This window comes from Aulostomus chinensis, chromosome 11 (genome assembly GCF_037954235.1).
Source record: "Aulostomus chinensis isolate RoL2024-O1b breed Wild chromosome 11, RoL_Achi_v1.0, whole genome shotgun sequence".
NCBI classification, from domain to species: domain Eukaryota; kingdom Metazoa; phylum Chordata; class Actinopteri; order Syngnathiformes; family Aulostomidae; genus Aulostomus; species Aulostomus chinensis.
In genome coordinates this window covers 6,671,533-6,694,711 of record NC_141330.1, presented here as the reverse complement: position 1 = coordinate 6,694,711, position 23,179 = coordinate 6,671,533, and the positions used below count along the sequence as shown (strand labels likewise).

Below are 23,179 nucleotides of genomic sequence, written 5' to 3'. Positions count from 1 at the left end.
ACACACACACACATATATATATATATAAAATATACACACACACACACAGTCCTCAACTCAATGTCATTCATAATGTTGCTAAAGTTGTCCTTCTACTTTCCTCACGTTACATTTTTCTTGTGTGTTCTGCAGGTAAACACACCAATAGTAAATGATGGAGGACAAAGAAAAACTTGAAAAGGTTTTTTTAAATATTGCTCCAAAGTTTCTTACATTGAATAAAGAGCAGATTTACTCATTTAACTGAAGGTAATCCACATGGTTTGTACTTGAGCCGTACAAACATGAACCCCGTGGCAGGATGCCAATGATGATTCCACTTGCAATGCAAAACTGAGACAGATCAGTGAAACATGCACCTACAACTGCAGCACCTGCTACCTCTGCGCTGAGACTCCCCTGAAGCTCCTGCAGGCCATCATGGCCAGATACAACACATTAAAGTGGACCCCTGATTGCATTGAGACCTTTGACCTTTATTTAGGATGGGGGAGGGTTTCTGACACCTGTGTGGCCAGAGGAAGCGGAGGTGAAAGCAGAGGTGGAGAAGGCTTGACCTCTTCTTCTGCCTTTCTCTCTGTACGGTCACAGCTGAGGTCAAGGGTTTGACCTCCGGGCCAGAGGGGTTATTGAAAGCTGTTGACCCCTGCGACAGGCCACTTGACCCTGCTTACCCTTGGGCTCAGAGAGCTTTCCATGGTCCAGGGCCCTGTGGCGGTAGCCCAAAAAGCACAGGGTAAGAAATGGTCAGGGCCGAACAAACGAGGTCAGGGCAGCAGTGCTGGGAGATTTATGTCCCTCTGAAGAGCCTATAGCCTTCTGGCTTCCAGCTAAAAGCTATGGTTTGTACGCTGTTGATGAATGATAAATTTGTACAACCTTGCCATGTTGTTTTTGTAGTTTGCCATGGTATCGACATTGTGTTGAAGATGAGGCTAAAGCGTGAAATGAGGTGTGAGTAAACGACCCTGTCAGCTGCTATATACTGAGTAACAGTGAGTTATCATTTTGGGCCCTAAACTGAATTTTCTTTTGTGGCAGTAGAAAAAGAGTTACCTGCCCTTGTTTCGACATGACACCACCTACAAGATAAACAAGCTGTGAGAGCGAGCGCTCAGTTCAGGGTGTTAAAAATGTAGAAGTTTATGATATTGGAGCTTGAGGGCATCTGATGTAACTGTTGAGTGCATGAGATATAGACAAGAAGAAGCAGCTAAGAAGAGGGTGAAAAACTATATCTTGCCACAGTACTGTCTTTAATAGTTGCTTGCCATGAAACATGCCTTTGGATAACAGTTTTTAGGTCACTAGGGAGAAAGAATAGCATGCAAAGATAATGACCTCACACCAACTCTTCACAAGTAAGTAATAAGTCATCCTGCAACATTAAAACTCACTAATTCTCCCTTATACTGCCTTGAGCCCTGTATATAAATAAATAAGTGCAGAACACACATATCAATCCATCTCCCTTTCCCTGTGCATGGCCCTCTTTTAAAGCGGTGCTGTGGGCTTTTACCCAAATGGCGCAAGGGCCACCAGTATCATTTATAACGGGACGCCAGTGCTAATGCAGCGCATGGTTCAGCCAAAATGTTTTATTCATGCTGTTTTATTATTAGGGCACCACTTAAAAAGGTGAGGCGCTCTCCTCTTCTCTGGCCGCCTCTTGCTGGGGCTGACTGAGGCGCGAGCTTTATCTATCACCCTGACAAGAGCGTCTTCCCTGGGAAGTCTTTCAGAAAACTTCAAACAGCCTCACTATTGATTTCTCCCCCTCTCCACCTGGGCACCGGCATATATCTTCCCCCCACCGTGCTGGGAGACAGAGAGGGTAGAGGGAGGTGGTAGTGGAAATAGAAAGAGAAGTAAGGAGGAGGAAAAAAAATGTATGGAAAGTAAAGAGACTCTGGGAGATAAAAGTAAAAAGAGAAGGCCGGCCACTGCATAACAATACGTGTGACCTCACTTTGCTTCATTGCTCCAATTCTTATTTCCGATATCTCCCAAGCAGACAAGCGCAGGCATTACAGCATATTCTAATTATGCATTCAGACAACATTTTGTGACACATGACTGATTCAAACAGAAAGATCATACACCCACTGCACATCCTAAGCCAAGCGATTGTTTGTGAAGCCTTTGTACACAAAGAATCTTGGCCATGAAAGTGACACCGTGAAGAGAGGAGCAGTCCTTGAATTCCAGCAACAATAAAGACACTGTCATTTTCTATAACAAGGTGAGCTCTCAATTAAACCTTGAATTAATAGTGTCACCACAGCAATCGCCTTTTGATGCCATGTGTCTTTGCTGTCCCCGGTGCCAGAAAGAGAGGTGGACAGGAAAGAAGAGCAGGTACTTTACAGCTGGGTAGTCAGAACATCTTGCTTCTAGTATCTTTCTGTTCCAATTTCATGAGGAAACATGCTTAATATCATCTAATAATGGTCTCACTGTAATTACAGAACAGTCTGACACCACACTTATGATTTAAGGGTATATGAGAATGGAATTGATTGCTCATTTGTTGGCAGAAGGGATGGTTTACAGATACAGACGCAGTTATGATTTATTTGCTTGTTAATGATTTGTCCTCAGATGGTTAATTTGAAATGATGGACCTATGAACTGCTTAAAAGTGCAGATTGTTTCATGTTTGTGTTTATTTTATTTAAGAACGGACAACGCACATTAATCGACAAGTGCATTAGGGCCCATCATGTAAATGCACTAGACTTAGCCAGATAAGTTAATTTTCTGTGCCCTGCCTCACACTCACTTAAAGGGGTACACACACAACTGATGTGGAGATATGCACACAGTTTAGTTCAGTTTAGGTTAGATCCTGATTCCTAGTTGTCACGTGGGGTCCCAGACATTAATATAATTACACGACAAAAGGAAAAGATGAGAAAAGGACACAAACACATACATAAATAACAATAATTCAAATTTGAAACAGCAAGAAATGATCAAATAAAGGGGAAAAAAGAAGAACCAACCAGAAAAAGAAAGAGATAGCTGAGACAAGACAGTATCTGGACTACTGCTGCAAGTAATAATTATTTCACTTCTATTATTGTCTTCTTTAAAATGTCAGAAATCGCTCAAACATGCCACATAACTCCAGCTGACCTCCACAAATATCACTTTTTGTGCAACTCTCTATCTTAAAAACAACTCAAAACGAGCAATCAATCAATATCAGAACAATTGGCAATCAACCAAATAGCCTACAATATTATCACTGGACATCAAGGGACATTAGAACACAAAATCAAAAAGACGATACTGTGAACAAGAGAGGTGTGTATCAAAAACCTCCCAGTAGAAAAAGCAAGTTTACTAATTAATGTGGTGAAGTGGTGAGGAAGGTGGAAGAGTTGCACCTCATCGGGAGTTAATAAAGTTGTTTTAAGTCTATAAAAGTCTTTTATTGCAGTGTTCATTTGTTCTAAGGGTGTATAACTATACCCCTCCTCTACAGGAGGGTGCAGAGTTTACAGTGTATTTTCAGAAGAATTTTATTTTTTCTGGCGGTGGGAAGCTGCTTTGTGGGTGTAAAGACCCCCCTGGCACTCCAACACACTCTGAAATCAATAGCACAAGGTCCCATAGGAGAAGCAGGGAGGAAGCCATTGATTGACATGTTACTCTCATGTCAAACAGTACAACATGGCATGGCAGCAACCACCTGCCATCTGCTCCACCTGCCGCTCTCACCTCCCTCTAGACGTCACTCGATAAATTCCATAAAAACAGAGAGTCCTGTGTGGGTTTTATAGCTGCATCATAGAGTGATGTTTGTATTTGTTTTGTTCTGGGTTTTTTTTTTTTTTTCCTTTAGGCCTGTCAAATTTCATTGTTCAGTTTCAGCTCAGGCTGTAATCAGGGATTATGACCGCCTCACAGCGAACAGCCCGTCACTGTATCTGACTTGTAGCAAATGTCTTTATCGCTTCAAAGTATTTCTGTATACCAGACGGGCCTATTTGGCTGCATTATTCTGCTGAAGGTAAAGCAGAGAGAAATTACTGACTGTGTGTTTTTGTTGTGTTACCTCCAACATTTCCACCTTCTTCCCTGTGACGTTGGATAGCCTCTGGCCATCTCACCCTCACCTGGGTGGCTTGTTTTCCTTTGTAGTGGGGCTCACGTCTCTCTTTAATTCCATTGATTCTTGTTTGCACTTTGGTTAGGGAGAGAGGAAGTGCACCTGAGTGTTTACACATGCTGCGATGTTTGGAATGCCTGGTGTTGGGTGCCCTGAACCAAGCATAAATTAACACTCTCTACAATGGCACCCAGAGGCAACCTCCTGGTGCGCAACATCAATATGGAGCGAGAAGCAAGCTGCGAGCGCGTACTGTCAGAGGCCAAATGACTGGGAGGAGATGTCACAATTGAGCAGATGCTAGACAATGGCCCACCATCACCAGCTCTCACATGTATTTAGGTAGAGTTCTAGAAAAGGGCAGACACACATCTGTGTAAGCACACAAATGCATGCACAAACACATACAATTAAATCTGTTGATAGAAATAGGCTCACACACCAATTAAGTATATTCCAAAAGTTTTCCTCCTTAGTTTGGAATTTGCATAACTTGTCAATGTGCAATAACAGATGAATGAAATTTCCTTTTCTTACCCCTAACTCAATTTCTCCGTTCAATCCCACAAAAAATTAATGATCTGCAAATAGCTGCGATGCTGCTGATGATTATACACGGACAAATCACACGAAGACGTAAGAATAATCGGCCAATGAAGTGCAAGCAAGACAAAAAAAAAAAAAAAAACAGCCCCAAATTAATATTTTATCATAATTGAAATATTCATGTTGTCACCCAGCTAAGACCTCTTATCAGCCCTTTTGTGTTGCATTTGTTTATGTGTGAGTGAAAGTGAAGGGGGATGTGAACATCTAATACGTCCCACCTATGTGACGAGCAACAGAGAAAAGACAAAGAAGACTCCTGAGTATTCATTAGTGGCTCCCTGACACATGAGAGACTTGAAGGTAGAAGCGATGTATGTACGTGTATCGTCCTGACACAAAAACCCTCCATTCATTCTCCATCTCCTCTCTGTGTATTCATGTGATGCAGAATGCTGAGAAGTTCAAAAGGAAGGTCCAACACTTGTTCTGACGCAGTCTGAATTGTGGATGTTGCACGGTTGACAAGTGTAGCAGGAAGAGAGGGCGAGTTCTAAAACCCTCTGATGTGTGCGACACCTCGATGTGTGCAACAGCTCGATGTGTCACTGAACATACTCCGTACAAATATTCTATCTTAAAGCATTTACAAACCTCTCATAAAATGGCACGTGTCCATGTCATTTGATTGTAATGTATCAGAGATTTACAGTTGCAGAAAAACAAAGCAGCTCGTTAACTTTAATACAAGTTTTTTTTGACCAAAATGCCACCATAGATGCATGGTTGGCAGCAAGAATAGTTTTCCTCAACGAGAACTGGAATCTAGACAATCCCTGTTTCGACAAGAGAGAATAGAGTTCATGCCAAAGCTCGTCACTTTATCCTGATCCTCCACCTGAAAGAAGGTCTACTCCCTGGAGGAGTGACAGTGGTGACAGTCTGGTTTAAGAAAGGCCCCAACCTTGAGTGCTGTGCTCTCATCTCTGAACCTGCTAGATATTAGTTAATCTAGATAGAATAGATTCTATTGGAATGATTACAGAGTATTTAAAGGGTAAATCCAGCTTTTGAAAAGGTTTGTGACTCAGCACAACAACAACAACAACAAAAAAGAACAACTTAAATCACATTTTCTTTTGTGCTTGTCAGATTTGCAGAAGAATCCTGCCTCCTCCTTGGCCACAGAGCTATCCTGCCTAACAGTGTGCATGCCTTTGCACCCGAGAGTGGGCGAGCTTCACGGTATGAGGTAAACACTCGGCATCGTCTTAAAAATCAATTTCCCCACTCTTCCTTTAAGTGGTCAATATTTTTGTTTCTCGCTGTGCGCTCAACCTGGCCCCCTTTAATTCAATGGGACAATTAGAGATACAGTCATGTCTAATTGCAGCTGCAGGGATGCTTGTCAGTGTTGTTAGACCTACTCCCTTCCTCGGGAGTGAGTCAGAGGGGAAAGGTGACACACACTGTCCAGTTTCTACGCAAGCCCAGCCCCCCCACCCCACCCCCTTTTCCATCCTCTCCCCTCCTTCTTTCTCCAGTCTTCCCAGAGTCAAGGACAAAAGCAATTGATGTGAAACTTTCAAAAATGAATTTGGCCACGTGTCACTTACAAAGCGGGGAAAGGGGGTTGGCTCAGTCCAGGCCACCTCCACTCCACTGGGATCATTTGTTACTCAGCCCTGATTGGCCCTGACAAAACAATACCCTAAAAACTCACCAAAGTAAATTATGGTCCTGGTAAATGGCCAGTGAGGGGTGGTGGGGGGGGTGGTGGGAAGGAAGGAAACGACTGTCGGTCGGGACAGAGCCCTCGAGCTGCCTCGGCTCGATGCCAGACGCAAAACAAAGTAATGTGCTTTTGATATTAATAACGGAGATGATATTGATCCATACTGGGGCCAGAGCCACTCTGCCTTCCTTCAAGGTGGGCCTCCATTGAGGATCGAAGGGGGGAGGGAGTATGATGGGGGGGGGGCTCCTTGAACAACCAATACCCCACTCCCCAGCTCTCTGCCTCTCATCCACTTCCTCCTCCACAACCTCCGCCTTGCTGAAAGCCACTTTTCCTGAGGGTCCATTTCATTTGAGTGTCTTTAATTATGTGAAATGGATTCCATGGGAAAAAGAGGAATGGCGGCAGCAGTAGGCACTGACAGAAGGAGAGGAAAAAGAGAGAGTAAAGGGCTGGCTGGTGGCTGTGCACTCTGAATGTCTGTTTGGGATTCAAAATTCTGTCAGCAGCCATGTTGGCTTCATCCACTTCTTTTTAATTTTGTTGTTCAGATGGTTTACTATCCTCTGAGTTCAATACACACAAGTGTGTGTCCTGTGTTTTCAGAAGTGAGAAAGCGCAGGACATATAAGCTCTGTCTAAATTATATCAAGTGAAATGGGAGAAACTACTCAACACTGGGGTCCTTTGCATACATTAACTTGCATCCTTGTTTTGGTCTGTGATTGTTGTTTGTTAGGTGAGATTTGCTCCTGCAGCAGCTACTGCATGTGTGTCCATCCCACCTCTGTGGCTCGTCCTGAGGCTCCCCATCCTGTATGCCCCCCCTCGGGTTCTGCCTTTTGTTTCTCCTGTCAAGAGGGGGTTTTAGGAAGTTTTTCCTTCACCTGTTTTAAGGGTCTAAAGACAGAAGATGCTGCATCTTGTACAGATTTTAAAGCTCTAAATAAAATTGTAATGATTTACTGAAAAAAGGGTCGACAATTTAAGGAACTTTGCATCGAGAAGGTCACTGAATTTTACAAATTGATGGTTTTAGGACAAAATGAATGAGTGAGGTTGTTTTTTCTTTGTACACTACGCTCAACCATCACCTTGAATCACAATCCGTCAGCATTTCAGGCTGATTCTAATATGGGTTCCTCCACTTCCAAGAATGTTACTGGAAATTACTGTTGGATGACTTACAAGTCATCAAGTCAACGAGTCTGTATTAAATGGTACACATGGGGCTCTTCATGCATTTCTGTTTCCTAAACACAGTATTTCCAGCATCATGTGTCTTGTTACTGTTCATCTCTCCTCCTGTCCTGCAAATCACTTTTTAAACATTGATTTTTCTGACAAAAAACTGCTCGACTCGCTATCCAGAGACTTTGTCTTGCACAGCATAAAAAAGTTATTGTAGCTTAATCAAAGCAAAAGCTTACTTTTTTCTTCGATTTAGTTCTCAGGTTGTTTTGTTTTTTTCCCTTTCTCACATTTACATTGTAGAGCAATGAAACGCTCTGGTTGTGTGAATGTGACAGATAAAAGAAAACTGAGGAGAGGGAGTATAAAAGCACAGGCTGCTCCTCTCGGTTATACTGTACAGCCTGCAAATGTTCAACATTGAAACAATGTAAACAAATGAGGCAGTGCATTAAATAATTAGTGAGTCCACACAAACAGCTTTGACTCTGCCGGCAAGAGTGTTGCCGGGTGCAATGAAGTCAAATTCCCAACCGAACACACACAAACAAACCCACAGTGGCCGTGCAATGCTGTAGGCTGGCTTAATTTTTTAATGGAGTTACTCTTCTTTCTCCTTTGTTAGTTTTCTCTGCTGTCTCCAATGACAGACATCACTGTTGTCAATTTATGAAGCAGCACTAAATTTATAAACTGAGGGGAATTCTTTCGACAGAAATTCACACGGTTGAAAAGAAAGTGTGCCATGAAGTCACATTATATCTCCTTCATAGAAATGGGGAACCCAGGGAGCTGTAGAGAAGAATTGGTCAGACAGTGTTTATCTAGGTAATTTATATCACCTCTGACAGAAACTGAAAAATGACACTGCCCGAGGAGCTTTTTCACAAAATGAAATAACTCAGCAGTGTAAGAGCAGCGTTCTGCCGTTGCAGTATCTCACAAAATGACAAGGAAAGTTGTGCAATAGTACGAGGTGTGAAAGACTAAAGGGAAATGGGCAAGGAGGAAAAAGGAAGCTCCAATGGATGTCCGCTTCTTCATGGATGTCCTTAAGCACAGTTTATGTCATCAGACTATTGGGGTGTAACAGTACACAATTATCAAAGTACAGGAGCCTTCATACCTCGGTTTGAAAGTCATGGTTTGATACATCGGTAATACAGAAATAAATGAGGTCGTTTTGATGGTTTGCAGGATATCGTAGAATTTGATGGAGGGATTTTGATGACATTAGTTAGAAAGATAGGAAGTATTAAAAGGAACAAGTGATTACATTTTGGAGATGATGGGAATCAAATTGGAGATCATGCATCTCGAAGACTAGCCGTAGCTGTTAGGCATATTTTTCGTTGACGACTACTGATCCATGCAAAATAGTTAAAAGAAGGTTTTAGCTTCTGGAAATCATCTTGGATCATATTAAGGATCTAATCCAAACAACCGTTTTTGCCATCATAATCAATATATCATTCATGTTTTGATTAAATTTGTCGAGGGCAAGTATTTTAATTTTAGATATTAAGGTCCTGGAGGTAGTCTGGCTCGTGTTATGGATCACTGTTCTGAAAAACCTATTTTTGGCAATTGGGAAGATAATTTATGAGAATTTGAGAAACTCTGTCCATATTCTATATCTTCGGGCTTTCTTGTTAAAGTGTTGTTTACTGAACAAACTAAAGCTCTGTCTTTCTTGAATACAGAGTCAGTTAATTCAGCTGTACTCAGCTGCAGCCTTCTTATAAAAAAGACAATCACTTATCAAAACTGAATATTCCCTCAGATAAATAAATCACACAGAACACAAATTAAGCAGCGTTTGGAAAATGAACTGTAAATGTTTAAATTGATGGCCAAAAAAAGATAATGGAGTTTGATGACTTTCAATGTCTATTCAAAACGTGTTTGTTCTCAAGTCTCCTGCTATAAAACCACTCATGGAATTTGTTATTTCTCTGACCTGGTCGGCCTTGTTAGAGAAAAGGAGCTGTAATTTACAAAACTTGCATACGTGGACCTTATTTATGGTGGATTCGGTCTTGGATTTTACAGAAACCTGAGGAAAAAAAACTGCTTTCTCTCTCTCACCTCTCCCTGAGTCTCCCAGCCCCTTCTGTTGTCACGGGGACATAGGTGAGCCCTGACATGCCAGGGCCAATTATTTGCATATGAAGACACTTTGTTCTTTCCACACATTTTCTTGAGAATCTTGATTTTCTGGTACTCTTGTTCTCAATAACCATGTTTTCTGTGGTTTCATATTTACGTGGACATGGGTGACATCTTCAGATCCTTTAAAGCGAATCAGAGAGGATCAATGATGTAATGTAACTCCAAGATATATGCAGAGTAGAGTTCCATGTCTTTGGCTGCTTAACCTCTGACCTTGAGATGTTGTTGAGGTATATATGTGACAGACAAAGAAGGCAATGAAATGTGTGAACTTGAATCCCAGGAAATGTTATGGACAAACTAGACCCCCAGCTTTTCAAGACCGTCTGTCCAGCTGTGTTGAGTATTTCGAAATGAGCACCTCACAAACCCGCCTCACAAACCTCCCATACCTCCCACACCTCAGTCATACGTACATTCAACACACAGCCCAGCTGAACAAACTTGTGTGTTTGTGAGCTGTCACACACCTGAATATCACTGTATTTTCCCTCGCCTTGGGCCCATGCCTGTCTACAGTAATGTTTAGTTGCCCTCTGTTTCATTAGCCTGTAAAATAAACTAACGGTGAGAAATCAAGTGGGTGTGAATATTAGAGGATGCCCTCCCCCTGCTACTGCTCTATGAAATAGTGAGTCAGAAATGAGTTGGAAGGTGTCAGTAAATGCTAAATAATGGAGAGGCTGCATTCGTCTGGGTCAGAGCTCTCCCCCGCTCTCTGTCTTCTCTCTGATACATTATTAAATGAGGATGCACTTCCCCATCGCAGCAGGAGAGAACAAGGGGCAGGGGGGCACCCTGTCTTCTCCACAGGAATGGTGGTGGTGGGAGGGTGGGGTGGGTAGTGGTGGCAAGGGATAGATACAGATTCACAAACTAGAGATGTGTGTGCGTAGAGAGGATTAGGTGGGCATGCCAAACAACGGGCAGGAGAGACATAAGCATCCTCCTGCTTCATCCCCCTCCCCATCACGCACGCACGCACGCACGCACACACACACACACACACACTTCCTTACAGAAGTACCTTGAGCCCATTTGTACTAATGACTCCCTTTGCCTAATGCACTTTATGGAGGATGAGGTTGGATATTCATTGGGAGGGAGGGAAGGGTTGGGTGGGGTGTCGGGACGAAGTGCTCTGGCATACAGTTTCCCGTCTGCCCATTTTAGCTGGACGATTTTTCAGCAAGGGGTTCGGTCGGCACTTGGTCCAGAGGTAATGCAATTCATCACAGGTAAAGTAGGTAGGAGCCCTGATTGTCTCTGCTGAGCAGCACATAAGCACAACAAGAGGAAGTGGCCATTGGATAACTAATCAACAAATTGCATATACAAGTCAGCTGCACTATAGCAGTTCAAGTCTGACACGTGTACTTAAAGTATTCTGCTGCTCTTTACGGTGACTCATTATTTATTACCTGGGCCGAGGAGGTAATGTGTTTGGTTCTGTCTGTGTGGTAGCCAGAACTCTTGTACCAGACAAATGCTGGAGCTCAAGAACTACTTAATTAACTTTGTTGGAACGGCTGAGTTCAGAAGGTTTCTATGTCATATAAGCTGATGAAGCCAAACACTTGCTTGAATAAGTAATACATATGAATACAACCTGGTGGAGGAGCATAGCGTGGACCAGGAAAGAACCCATAGAATTTGGGTACAGGTCTATGTAAGGGAGGAACACATTTTCCGAGGACCTCTCGTTCTACCTTGCTTTGGTACTGTGTTTTCTCACTCGGTTGACGCTATAATTCTTATACATTGTATTTGTCATTTGATTTATATGTACATGTGTCACATCTGCTTTGGTGGATTTCCCTTATGACGTGTGTCTTTGTTGTGTGACTTCTGTATGCTTGACTCCACCGGTGGGTGTTTCATATGTGAAGCGCTCCCTGGATAGATGGCATGAAGCCAGTCTTAAAAAAATCACACTCATCTAAGGTGACAGCACCAATAAACATCTCCCTTCTTCACTTGAAAGTAGACGACTCTGCAACAATGGTAATGGCAGACAGGGGAGGTTGCCATATCCGGTGAACACACTGGAGGCTGGAGCGCACAGACTAGTGAGGGTCCCATACTTGGATTAACAGGGACCCCCCACCCCCCGGCTCCTCCGCTGGCATCCGGGGAGGACGCTCAACCGGTGGTGGCGTCAGAGGACAGAATAAAAACAAACCAGCAGCAAATGACAAATGCACCAGAGCCTGCTCAAGTACAAACTCACACTCTCACTTCTATGCACAAGTGAGTCCGTATAATGTATAAATAAGTCATAAAGAGAAGAATCGTTTGATGTTACCGTGTGCTGCCTGGGGCCAACACCACACTGGGGAGCGCTGCCACCCCGAGAACATGTGCACATACACTCTCTCTCTCTCTCTCTCTCCCTCCCAGGAGAGGTAACAGTAATGTAAGGAGGGGAGAGAGATGCCCAAGGCCTTGTGCCCAAGAGGCCTTGCTGACTACCTTTGGAACTGTCAGGCAATTTTCTATGCAGAACGGCGGCGGCGTACAAGAGTACCCCGGATCCTACGAGTCTTGAGACAGACAAATAAATCACCTGGACAAAATATCTGCTTATGTTACCTCATTGTAGATGTACTGGTACCAGTGTATGTAAACACACGAATAAAAGAACCCTGGTGACAATCACATATAACTGATAGTGTTGACTTTGTTACAGCAGTTTTGCTTGTTGTTGGTTGGTCTTGTTGTGATCAGGATAATATAAGGGTGACATTTTTAAAATCTTTTTTTTTTTAATTTATTTGTTTTCCAGTCATATTTTTACTCAATTACAATATAACAAGAAAATTAAAAAGAATTCAGTAGGTTTTGTTCCATTTAACTGCAATGGTGCCCTGAAACTTCCTCTTACTTGTAGTTTGTTCTTTAACTTTTCTACTAGGAAACCAGTAGTTGTCCTTCCTCTGACACCAGGAAACACCTGCCGGAGAATGGAGTTTTCCATGTGGGTTTAGGAATAAGCAGAATGGCCGTGACGTAATCACTTGATACCGTATTTACGAGTGTGTTAAGGATCAATTATTAGATGAGCAGAACACACTTACTAAATGTAGGATGATAACCGTTCATTAGAACACAGAGAAACCTGATAGGTGACTTCCGTAAAGTTCACAATCACGTGGGTTTGTAACCGCTTCAGAGACATGACTCCTCAGTTTTCATCAAAAGGCGGATATTTGGAGAGAGAATTCTGTTGTCAATTCAATTAGAAACTCAAGACACAAAAGCGAAACAATATAAAATGTGCTGCAACATTACATTTCAGACAATGCATGCACCTGCATGAATCTCCTCGCAGACTTTTTAGTTGCATTGGTCAATACCACCTGATACTAGGAAGCTTGTGAATCACGTTGTATGCCAACACCTGCATTCACTCCTGCAGCAACTATTAAACTTTTAAATTAAGAACCCAATTAATCTGAGGTCATTCTGTACATGTGATGATATAATGTATAAAACAGAATGAATCAACAAGTCCATTCGACACATTTTCATAAATCACACAAAAACTGCGTTTTATCTTCTGTCTCAACACATTTTTATAAATATTCTTGGGAAGTTTTTTGCACAAATCAGAGGATAATGTATTCACTATTATCCCTGTTAACTGTAGTCTTTGGCCGGGGTAAAATGGATTGAAACCGAGTAGTGAAGTTTGGCCTGTGGCAGACCTATAGCTGTCACATCTGATCACTGAATGTTAATATGTTGGGCTTGATCTTCTCCAAGTATCACGAAGTACACGAGAGTTGTTTTAGTCCGTTTTGCCTGGTGGCACTGGCCCACACCGGAGTTGAAGTCTTTTTGTTGGCATATGTTAGAATGTAGGGGATTTAATCTTCTATGCCTAACAGCTGGGGCCTTGCTGAATAATGTAAGACTCACTGGGGTAAGCTGTGGCTCGATTTTACTTTTGCCCTCTACAAATACTTGCTCTTTGCCAATAGCGCCGAGGAGAGTTTTGAGGGCAAATAACAAAAAAAGAGATATAATATAGCAAAGGAGTATTGTAAATCTTATCCTTGTTCTTTATTATCACAGGCAAAATCATATATTTAAATAGTTTTCTAATTTAAGAGAGAAGCAACGTGATAAATGAAGACTTGCATGTGTTTGTTGAATTAAACAGTTTACAATTTACAGTAAGTGGTTTATGGTGATTCTGTACAGAAATATTAAAGAACCTACCCCGAGACTGTCTTTGTTTTGTTAACATTTTAAACAGTTCTGAACAAGGTCTGTTCTCCTCCTCAAGCAACAACAAAATGATGGACTCATACTGTTGGCATATATGCTCATCTCACCGGAGTTTTTAAAAGTTCGTTGTGAACAGGAAATACAGAATCTGTCACAAGAACAACTTTATGTTTCTTTTTTTGAAACATATGCAGATCATGCAGGCTTGTGAATAAGGACTTATGAATTTGATAAATAATCACATAATTTAAAAAAGGCTTCCAGCAACATACATCAACTGTAAAACCACATGCACCTTCCACCCTTTAAAATGACGTCTCTTCGCTCATAACCTTGAAAACCAACATGCGATCCCTAACTCCCAACAGCAGCTCTCACATGACACTGGAACGGAAGCATCGTAGAATAATTCTGTTTTTTTTGCTTCTTTTATTCCAATTTTGTTCGTTTGTTTTTACATGTAAAGAGCGGTCCTGGAGTGATACACGGTGGAGATCACGAGCGCTAAGCCACTAGGACGTCCATGTTTAAACAGGAGCATTAAGTTAAAGAGGTTTGTTTGGATTTACATGGATTTCATCTGTGTGTCCCTCCACCCATGATCAGCCATAAAGCCTGGGGTAAATGCTAAACCAATACAAACACAGACAAGTTTTAAATGGTGTCTTGTCTGGAATGGGATGACATCTGTCTGGATGCCTTGGATTTGGGGTAGTTGTTAAGACGTGCGTTTGTGTATGAATTTTGGTTTCTGCATGTGTTTGCGTCTGCAATTCCAAGAGTGTGAATATTTACATGGAAGCATACAAGGGTATGAGTGCACGTTGTGATTGTGCATGTCTATATGGTGAACAGTGTGCTTATGTGTCACGTGTCGATTTTATGAGGGGCCAAAACACACAAGTGGAAAGCTGCCCAAGGGGTGATTGAAGTTGCTGACATTTTAAGGCTATTGAAAACAAAAGCTAATAGGCAGCACCATGTGCTGGAATCGTGTCTGGTTCATGTTTAACAAAACAAGGGCACAGAGGTTGTCAGGCCATGAATTCCATAAATAACTTGATAATGGGATTTTAAAACAAGCCGTCCACCAGTCATCTCCCCTCCCTTCACTCCCTCCCTTTTCCCCATAACAGGCCCTGTGTGTGCGTGTGTGTGTCTTTCAGAATTGAGCGAATATTAGAATGCAAATTGATTCACACCACATCCTCATAAACAACAGTGTTCATTTAACCCCCGACCCCAGCATTTAACTGCCCATCAAGTCATTTATGTTGGGCAAGACACGTGGAAGTAGGCTGAGGGACGCCAGCAGGGGTGCATGTGTGTGCCAGTGAGCACACTAGTGTGCTAACTTGTGGGCTTGTGCAGAATAGCGTGCAGTTGTGAACAAAATACGACTGTGTTTGTGTACATACTGGAGTGTTTCGGTGTGTGTATGATTGTGTAGATAAGTGCAACAGCGTGTCAGCATCAGTGTAAGTGTGCATGTGTGTCTGTTTTTTTGAGGTGTGGGTTTCAGAGTTTACCATTTGCAATGCTCAATTAATCTTGTCAGCATGCATTTAGAGGGGAATTGAACACCTTTTAAAGTGGGGCTGAGTTTGTCACTCTCTCTTTCTCCATCCATTACCGAGGCATAGACACAGTCCTTTGGAAGACCTTCCACAGAAGGCAGCTGATTAAAACATATTAGAGGCTCTTTTAACGCTAAAGCACAGGCAAAGATAAAAGTTACCCTTGTTTTAACTGTTTAACACGACTGCAGGTCCATTGCCATGGAAGTCCTTCGTCCCATTGTCACTTGCTATTTCAATCTGTCTCTCCTTCGCTGCTTTGCTTTGAGGATTCCTTGATACAAACCTTGTCTGTGATGATCCTTCTTTTTCTTTTGTTCAAAAAAGTGGGCCGCTTACCAGGGCCGGTAAAGTTTTACGACCCTACCTTTATTCAGAGACCTTTAACCAGCAGACAGGCTCTAAAGGCAAGCTGGTGGTCATATTTGATGCACAAAAGGTTGATGGAAATTGCAAATTTTGAAAAAAAAAAAAAAAAGAAGATGCCTCCTTCAATTAAAAAAAAAGTTTCTATGCTCACTTGAGGTGGTTCTGCCTTTTTGAAAATGAGTATATGCACAAAATGGGAATTAAACCCATTTTCATATAGGCTGTGACGTTGCGAATCATTAACTCATGTGACTGGCCATCTGTTTCTGCTGTTTTCCCAGATATTACTAAACATTTTCTGCATTTCTGGATAACATGCAACATGGCCGATACCAGCCAACAAGAAAAAAACAATTACAACTTGCCAAACTGAGGTAATTCTTTCAGATCTCTCCATTTTTAGCTGATGATGGCTATATACATCCAATACAACTCATGGAAAACGGTGCCAATATCACACCATCCTCTGTTCGAAATACATACTGCATAGACTTGTTTAGTTCCTCTAAATCAGTTGAGCCAAACACATCTAATTTACATTTTTAAAACATTCAAATTTGCTTAAAAATTAACAGAAATACAATTAATGAAGTGTAGAGACAGTAGCTTTTGTTCCAGAACCAAAAAATATGGGGAGGTAAAACCAGTGGGAGAGTCTGGAAAGGTTGAGGAGACATAGACCAAGCAGACTGAAAGAGAAAAGACAGGTTGACTTCTCAGGGGGATAAAAAGTGAGATTTAACAAGCTGTACCCTTGTTGGTAAAGTCTGAACGCCCCAGCAGCAGCACGTCTCCGCCCCACAGAGCCTTCTATGTATATATAATACATAGAGAAAGAGATATCCCACCCCAAAAAAAAAACAGTACTGTGAATTATAAAAGGAAAAGCACCACTGAAGTGAGACCAGAAGAGACGGATGATAGAAAAATGTAGTTAGTCATGCTGATTAAGGAAGCCTATGAGGATAAAGTCAGTCAAATAGAGGCAGAGTGAAAGCAAACAGTACCCATTTTATGAGGGCACACTCTGCTCAGCCCCCTGTCTCTTAATCCTGGACGTTTGTCGTGGCTAATTATGGTGGACAAGCCTCTTTATCGAACCTGCTCCTGCCATTGGTATTAGGATGCATGAGCTGTGCCTGTTGTTTTAAACGCTCTCATTAACCACACAAATCAGTGCTGTTGACAGAGTGCTTTTGAATTAAGCGTCTCACCCCCACCGCCGCGCACCAATGCTTGCAGGGCCCAGGACAAGGAGCAATTTATAACACCATTAGCCACACTCGCCGAGGTTACAGGCATCAAAATTGTTCCCGTCTAATTATTCTTAATGGATACAGGGAGGGAGCGACACTCAGGACAGCTTTTTCATTAGCCCTCAATCAAGAGGGTCGGGGGAGAAAGGGGTGGGCCAAATGCACTGCTCAGGCAAACGGGAAATCAAAAATAATTATGTTTGCTTTTTTCATAATACAACAAGAATGCATAGATGGAGGGGGGGGGGGTTGGCGAGAGGGTGAGTGAGAGAGGAAAAAAAAAAACAGCTCGGCTCCTGACATTACTTTTCTTACTGTTGTCTTACGATGGCGCAGGCAAGTGACAGTTCATTTGCTTTTACTGCCTTGCAGACTAATGGCAGGGTAAACTTATGCTACGTAATAGATTTCTATGGTTATTGGTTAATGAATGCTGAAGTGAATTTCAGAAGGCAAACATTTAATTGCTCAAATATAGGAGTGGCCGCAGAGGTTCCGCAATCATGTGTCACTGATCATTTGTTGACGATCATGGAATCACTGTGGTAAAACTGTATTTTATTAATCAAGTAGTGTGGTGTGATGAATAATTTACAAAGGGACAAGTAATAATTTCTAATCCTCATATATCATTTTAGCCCGAGGCTGGCTTGATAACGCTCGCCCATAACCAATCTGCTGCTGGTTTTACAGCATAACATATAGCCATGGACCCCCACTCACTTACCGTCTCTCAACTCTCTCACTTCAAACTCCAGCGCACTGTCTGACTGCAATTAGGTTCCCCCAAAGAGTGCTCCATCATACTGTATCTGTCATATCACTGTGGCGGAGGAGAGGGGGGAGAAAAAAAAGGAGAGAAGCCAAATAGTGAGTGTTAACCATCTTTTTACAAGCCATTAAACGGGAGAACATTACAGCATGGCACAGTCCCTTAACGAGGACTGACATATGTGAGGAAGGCAGTTAGCAGCTAACATTAAGACGCGGCGGCTCGCTGATGAGATGGGACATTGTCCATGGGGGAGGTATCAGCGTTAATTAGGGGATAATCGGCTGCGTTCTACATCTCCCCTCACCACCGTATCCACCAACCTCCCCCCCGCCCCCGGTTGGAAGACAGGGTGGGTATAGTTCATTCAAGACAGTGTAATTTGCTACTGTTATTAAGAATGGAGACTGGTACTCTACTCTCTGCTGGAAGGAAGAAGAACCAGCTGTCAATAGCTACAAGAGGATGCATGGTGCCAGGATGTGGTATAAGTATTGCAGTACATTAATCACTCACATGCTGTGCTCTAGGCCAGTCTCTCCTTTTACTGGTAAACAGGGGCGCTTCACGACATTCCAATAAAAATGAAAGCCCGAACAAAAGGAGTTGATTCTTCATCGTGAGGTGCATGAACAGTCGATGATTACTCCTACCCAAAGAAGTCATAGTTCAAGGGGTTTACTGTATACAACACAAATTAAAACACAGTGAAACATACTAACAAATACTTCATATAAGCCAGGAAATAATTCTCTGGAAGTGGTGAGCTCACACAAGCAACCATCTTGTAAGGGTTCAGGTTTAGCATCTGTGTCTGAATCCCCAGTGGTTCTGACCGATCAGCATCCTTTGAGGAGATATGGGTGTGGCTCATTTGTTAGGACACTTAAGACTGTTCAGTCAAAGAGGAGGTCAGCATAGATGCTGCTAGCATCAGTTACATCAGAACTTGAACATTTTTGAAGAGCAAATACCGGTTTTCTCAACTGAAAAATTGTTTTTGCTGCTCTACCAAGTGGCTTCAGCTTTGACATCGGTGTGTTGATCTGACCTGTCCAGTTTCTGCCATATATGTTTTAAAGTGTCTTCCCTTTTTGTAGTTTCTATAAGTGACTTCTCATATTGTGATGTGACACAAACCATCTGACATGTTAGGTTTCAACAATTGGAGACCATTAGAAAATATGCAAAGCAGTGAATTAGTGTATTTTTTTTAGTGACACAAGCAGAGTACTGAAGTTTTGCAGCCCTGAGTGAGTGGACTGCTCATGTATGATGGAAGCAGGGCACATGGCAAAGTCTCCCAGGCCATCCTCTATAGCCTGCAGGGCATCCAGGGGCACTGAGAGAGAAACAATCAGGCTAAGCATCTCTTGCGTTGCCCAGTTTGGCCCATAGCACTATGTGTCAAAATCAAGAAACAAAAGCCGAGTACATGCTAGAGCGCACACTGTTTGCACATATGTGAGCGTGTACAGGGGTGGGGAGAAAACCGTGTGAGAAAGTGAAGCATGGGAAAGTGAAGAGAGAGCAATAACAAGGAGGGGGAAATCCCTGACAGGATGCCAACACTAGGTTTGATTTTTCACCCAAAACACATATTGATTTTTTTTTTTCTCACAGCTTTTCCCTCATCTCAATCACCGGTGTTAACTGGACCAGGATAACACGCTCCTCCTCCTCCCCCCAACACCACGATGCCCCTGGGCCACAGGAATGTGTGGTGCTGGACAGGCCGGAATCATGCCTTCCAGCAGAGCTAGCCAATCAGCTTGAATTATACTCTCTGGGTGCCGGAGCGACATGTCAGTAAATATTCGGGTTGGACACAGCAAAGATTAGTTTGTGCGGTCAGTCAGTGCCCTGGAGACAAATGCCTCAGCTTTCACATGTGATAGGTTGGCAAAAACGTCCATCTCTTTGGATAGCCACAGGTAATGGATGGTCACTGGGAGAGAGAGTGGACCTTTACTGTGTACATTAGCAAGACACGTAAAATTCAGCTTGACTTAAATATTCCTCACTTTTATAACCTCTGAGGTCCTCCGCTTCAACAAGTCACACCTTCACGCATCATTATTTCAATTTCCTGTTTTCACAATCCAGAGCGTGCTTTTTAAGAGGAGACACTTTTCCATACTATTCTCCTATATTGTGCTTTAACATGCTAGTATTGCTAAAACCATGTACTCAAGGTCTTACCAATCCAGCATAAAACAGGTTTTGATGGGGTAAAAATAGATGGATAAGGAAGATAATCATGTGGATTAGAAACAAAGGCAGTGATTCAGTCATGCGGAACACTGCACACCCCAGAAAACAGAAGAAAGGAGGCAAAAAAGCAGGAAAAAAAAAGCACGGTAATTAAGTGTGACTAAATACAACGATAAGAAGTGATTAATATTCAATTAAAGCCAGAGGAATTTCCTTTTAAAGTAATTAAGCGTTTATTAATCCGATTTGTAACCCCTGAAGTGTCGAATATGCTGAGTGCCAAAATGCAATTGGCTCTACGCATTTTCCGTCTCATCTAAACGGCAAAAGCTCTGACCATCAGCCAACCACCAAGTTTTCACATCAAGGTTTCAGCTTCGCACAGTACAATGGTCCATCTAACAGAGTGGTGAATGACATGCTGTCGCACCTTGAGGCAAACAAAAGAGGTTAGACAAATCAGAGGTAAGAGAGAGGTAAGAGAGAGAGACAGGACAAGGGACAAGGACACGTTCATATTACACGTCTCAGTTTGATAACAGTCGCTGTGAAGTCAATTTTTGAAAGAATGCCAGGAATTCTTTATATTGACAATAATGTGACAATCATGTCACCAGGCTACCCTGAAGCGATCTCCGCTGATCTAGTATATAACTTACAGTCGTAGACTCAAACAGAGATATGGATGCAGAAGAGTAGGTCGTGATATGTGCTTTTTCACAAAAATAATACACATACTGATTTTTGTCATCTGGGGAAAAAAAAAAAAAAGTCTGAACTTTGTTCCTAATGCCTATTGACAGTCTGTAGTGACATTTCATGCATCCTTTTAAAACCAGACAAGTTAAAGGGTGCTAATTTGTAATTTGGAAGACTTTTATCTGACGTGCGCGACACACGACATCATAGCTGTGCGTCACTGACATCAGTTAAACCAGATCTGATTGAACCAAACCTGGTTTTGAAAAACTATGGATATTTAACCTTGTGACAGGTGAGGGGTACTGTGTTTCCAGGCAGCCGGCAAAAATATGAACATGCTGTTAAGAATGTTACTGTTTATTGCTCTTTTAGTACAACAGGCTTTACGGGCAGTGCTTTAGTGATCAATAACATGCTGGGATGTGTATGGGGTTTCTTGTGGATGATGCTGGCAGCTTTCAAATGATCATAAGATCCATTTAATTAAGGTGGAATACATAAAAGTTATAAAATGTATTTGATAACAGATAAGCCTCACTTGTGAGCCTGAGCGTGGTTGTTTGTCCGAGGTTGCTGGTAAATTACTGCATCCATGTAATCTACAAGTGTTTATTTGTGTCATTTCACCTTAAATCACAGCATATTTTCACTGACTGATTTCGTGGCCAAAATATTTAACAATAAAGATATTTTTCCCAAATTTTTGGTTTCATTTGTATCATTTTTTTCCACAAGAATTCCAAATATAAGTTTTATAAGTTTAAGAATCTGTGCATAACTTCACAAATGCATACAAAAACAAGTACACCAGTACAAGATAGAAACTGGCTAAAGATTATTCACAATATTATAAAATGTGCATTATCAACATTTTCATAAAGGTGCTATATCATGTTTTATCATCGATACAGGTATATCATGAATGTTAGACATCAAACAATTAATGTACTTCATTACACTCACGTTTTACCACATTTTATTGTTCATATTACAGGATGAACTGGTTAATTTGTTTGATTGTCATTAACAAGTTTAGACAGAAGTGAATAGGAAAAAGTGAACTAAGCAAAAATGACCTGTGCAAAACTCTGTGTCATTGTGAAGGAGACAAAGATAGCAAGCTCATGGTTCCCATTCCCTCACTTGCCCTTTAATCTCTCTACCACGCCCTTCAGTGTGTGTGTGTGTGAGTGTGTGTGTGTGAGTGTGTTTGCCCAGTGTGGTCATGAGGCCTGACAGGGCACTCCGGGGGGCACAAACTAGTGCCACGTCCATCCACTGCACTCTCTACAATGCCACGCTACGTCCTGACAAGGTCCCGCTACCTCCTTCTGCGTAATTTAACACTACTTTTCCCAGGCTCCCCAGACGAGGGAAGCCCAGACACACCACGACACGTTAAACACTGCTCATATGTCTTGTCGAGTCTACTCCTAGTTTTTCACTGCCTGAACCTTTATGTCTTGTTACTCAGATGGTTTTTGGCTCAAGGTGGCAGCTGATGTCAGGAAATTAACCCATTATCACAAAATTGTCCCAGTATAAATGAAGTGCTCTTTAAATGGAGTGTAGCAGAGTTTCTTAATCTGATCTTTGTGGGAATTATTTTGTGTTAAACTTTTCATTTCTTCACTTCATTGATTCTCTAGTCACACGATATCTCAGCTTCTTTCTCTCCCTACCTTTGACAGTTTCCTGTAAAACAACCCTGATCCTCAGCCTAAGCTCTCTGTCTCTGCTATCCGCTGAGCTTCCCTGCCTGGACTCCATCTACAAGCTCCCTCTCCCCACGACTCTCTCATCTCACTGCCCTGCTTGACAGCTTCATCTGATCCACAGGACTTTCAGCTAGAATATCTGGCATTCTGCCCTACCCACAGGACTCTAAATCCCACGGTTCATCCTCTTAGGTCTACCTTCCTCCACTCGCTTCTTCCCACCTTCTCTCAATGTGTGGCAAGAGTTGTCGTTTCACTCCTGACTAGAGCACAGGTAAGGCTCTCAGGGGTGAGCCTGCCTGTTCTCGCAATCCAGTAATACTTGGACACATAAGAGGAGGCAGAGATTGCATCATTCATATGCAGGAAATGGTGTGTTTCCATGTAAAAGGAGTGCCGGCTTTTCCAGTGGCTTCTCCATGCGAGTCCCCTGACTCATGCAGGACCACAGCTACTCATGGATGAACGGTGGTTTCCTGCAGGACATAAAACAGCTGTAGTTTGTCACCGAGGAGGTGTGGAAGTAAAGATCTTGGCATACTAGAAAAATAGGGATCGCACTCAAACAAGGTGA

At 42.3% G+C, this 23,179-nt stretch overlaps 2 long non-coding RNA genes across 2 annotated transcripts in view; one reads left to right on the top strand and one right to left on the bottom strand.

The window, feature by feature from the left end:
* Nucleotides 1-19,845, top strand: part of LOC147253020 (uncharacterized) — a 31,716-nt gene extending 11,871 nt beyond the window's left edge. Inside the window, exons 2-3 of the long non-coding RNA XR_015118401.1 lie at nt 5,816-5,908; nt 19,595-19,845. This is a non-coding gene — a long non-coding RNA (uncharacterized LOC147253020). The remainder of the gene's footprint in view (nt 1-5,815; nt 5,909-19,594) is intronic.
* The window catches only part of LOC147253018 (uncharacterized), a 173,716-nt gene that overhangs the window by 26,631 nt on the left and 123,906 nt on the right, over nt 1-23,179 (bottom strand). The window contains exon 4 of the long non-coding RNA XR_015118398.1: nt 17,927-18,022. This is a non-coding gene — a long non-coding RNA (uncharacterized LOC147253018). The remainder of the gene's footprint in view (nt 1-17,926; nt 18,023-23,179) is intronic.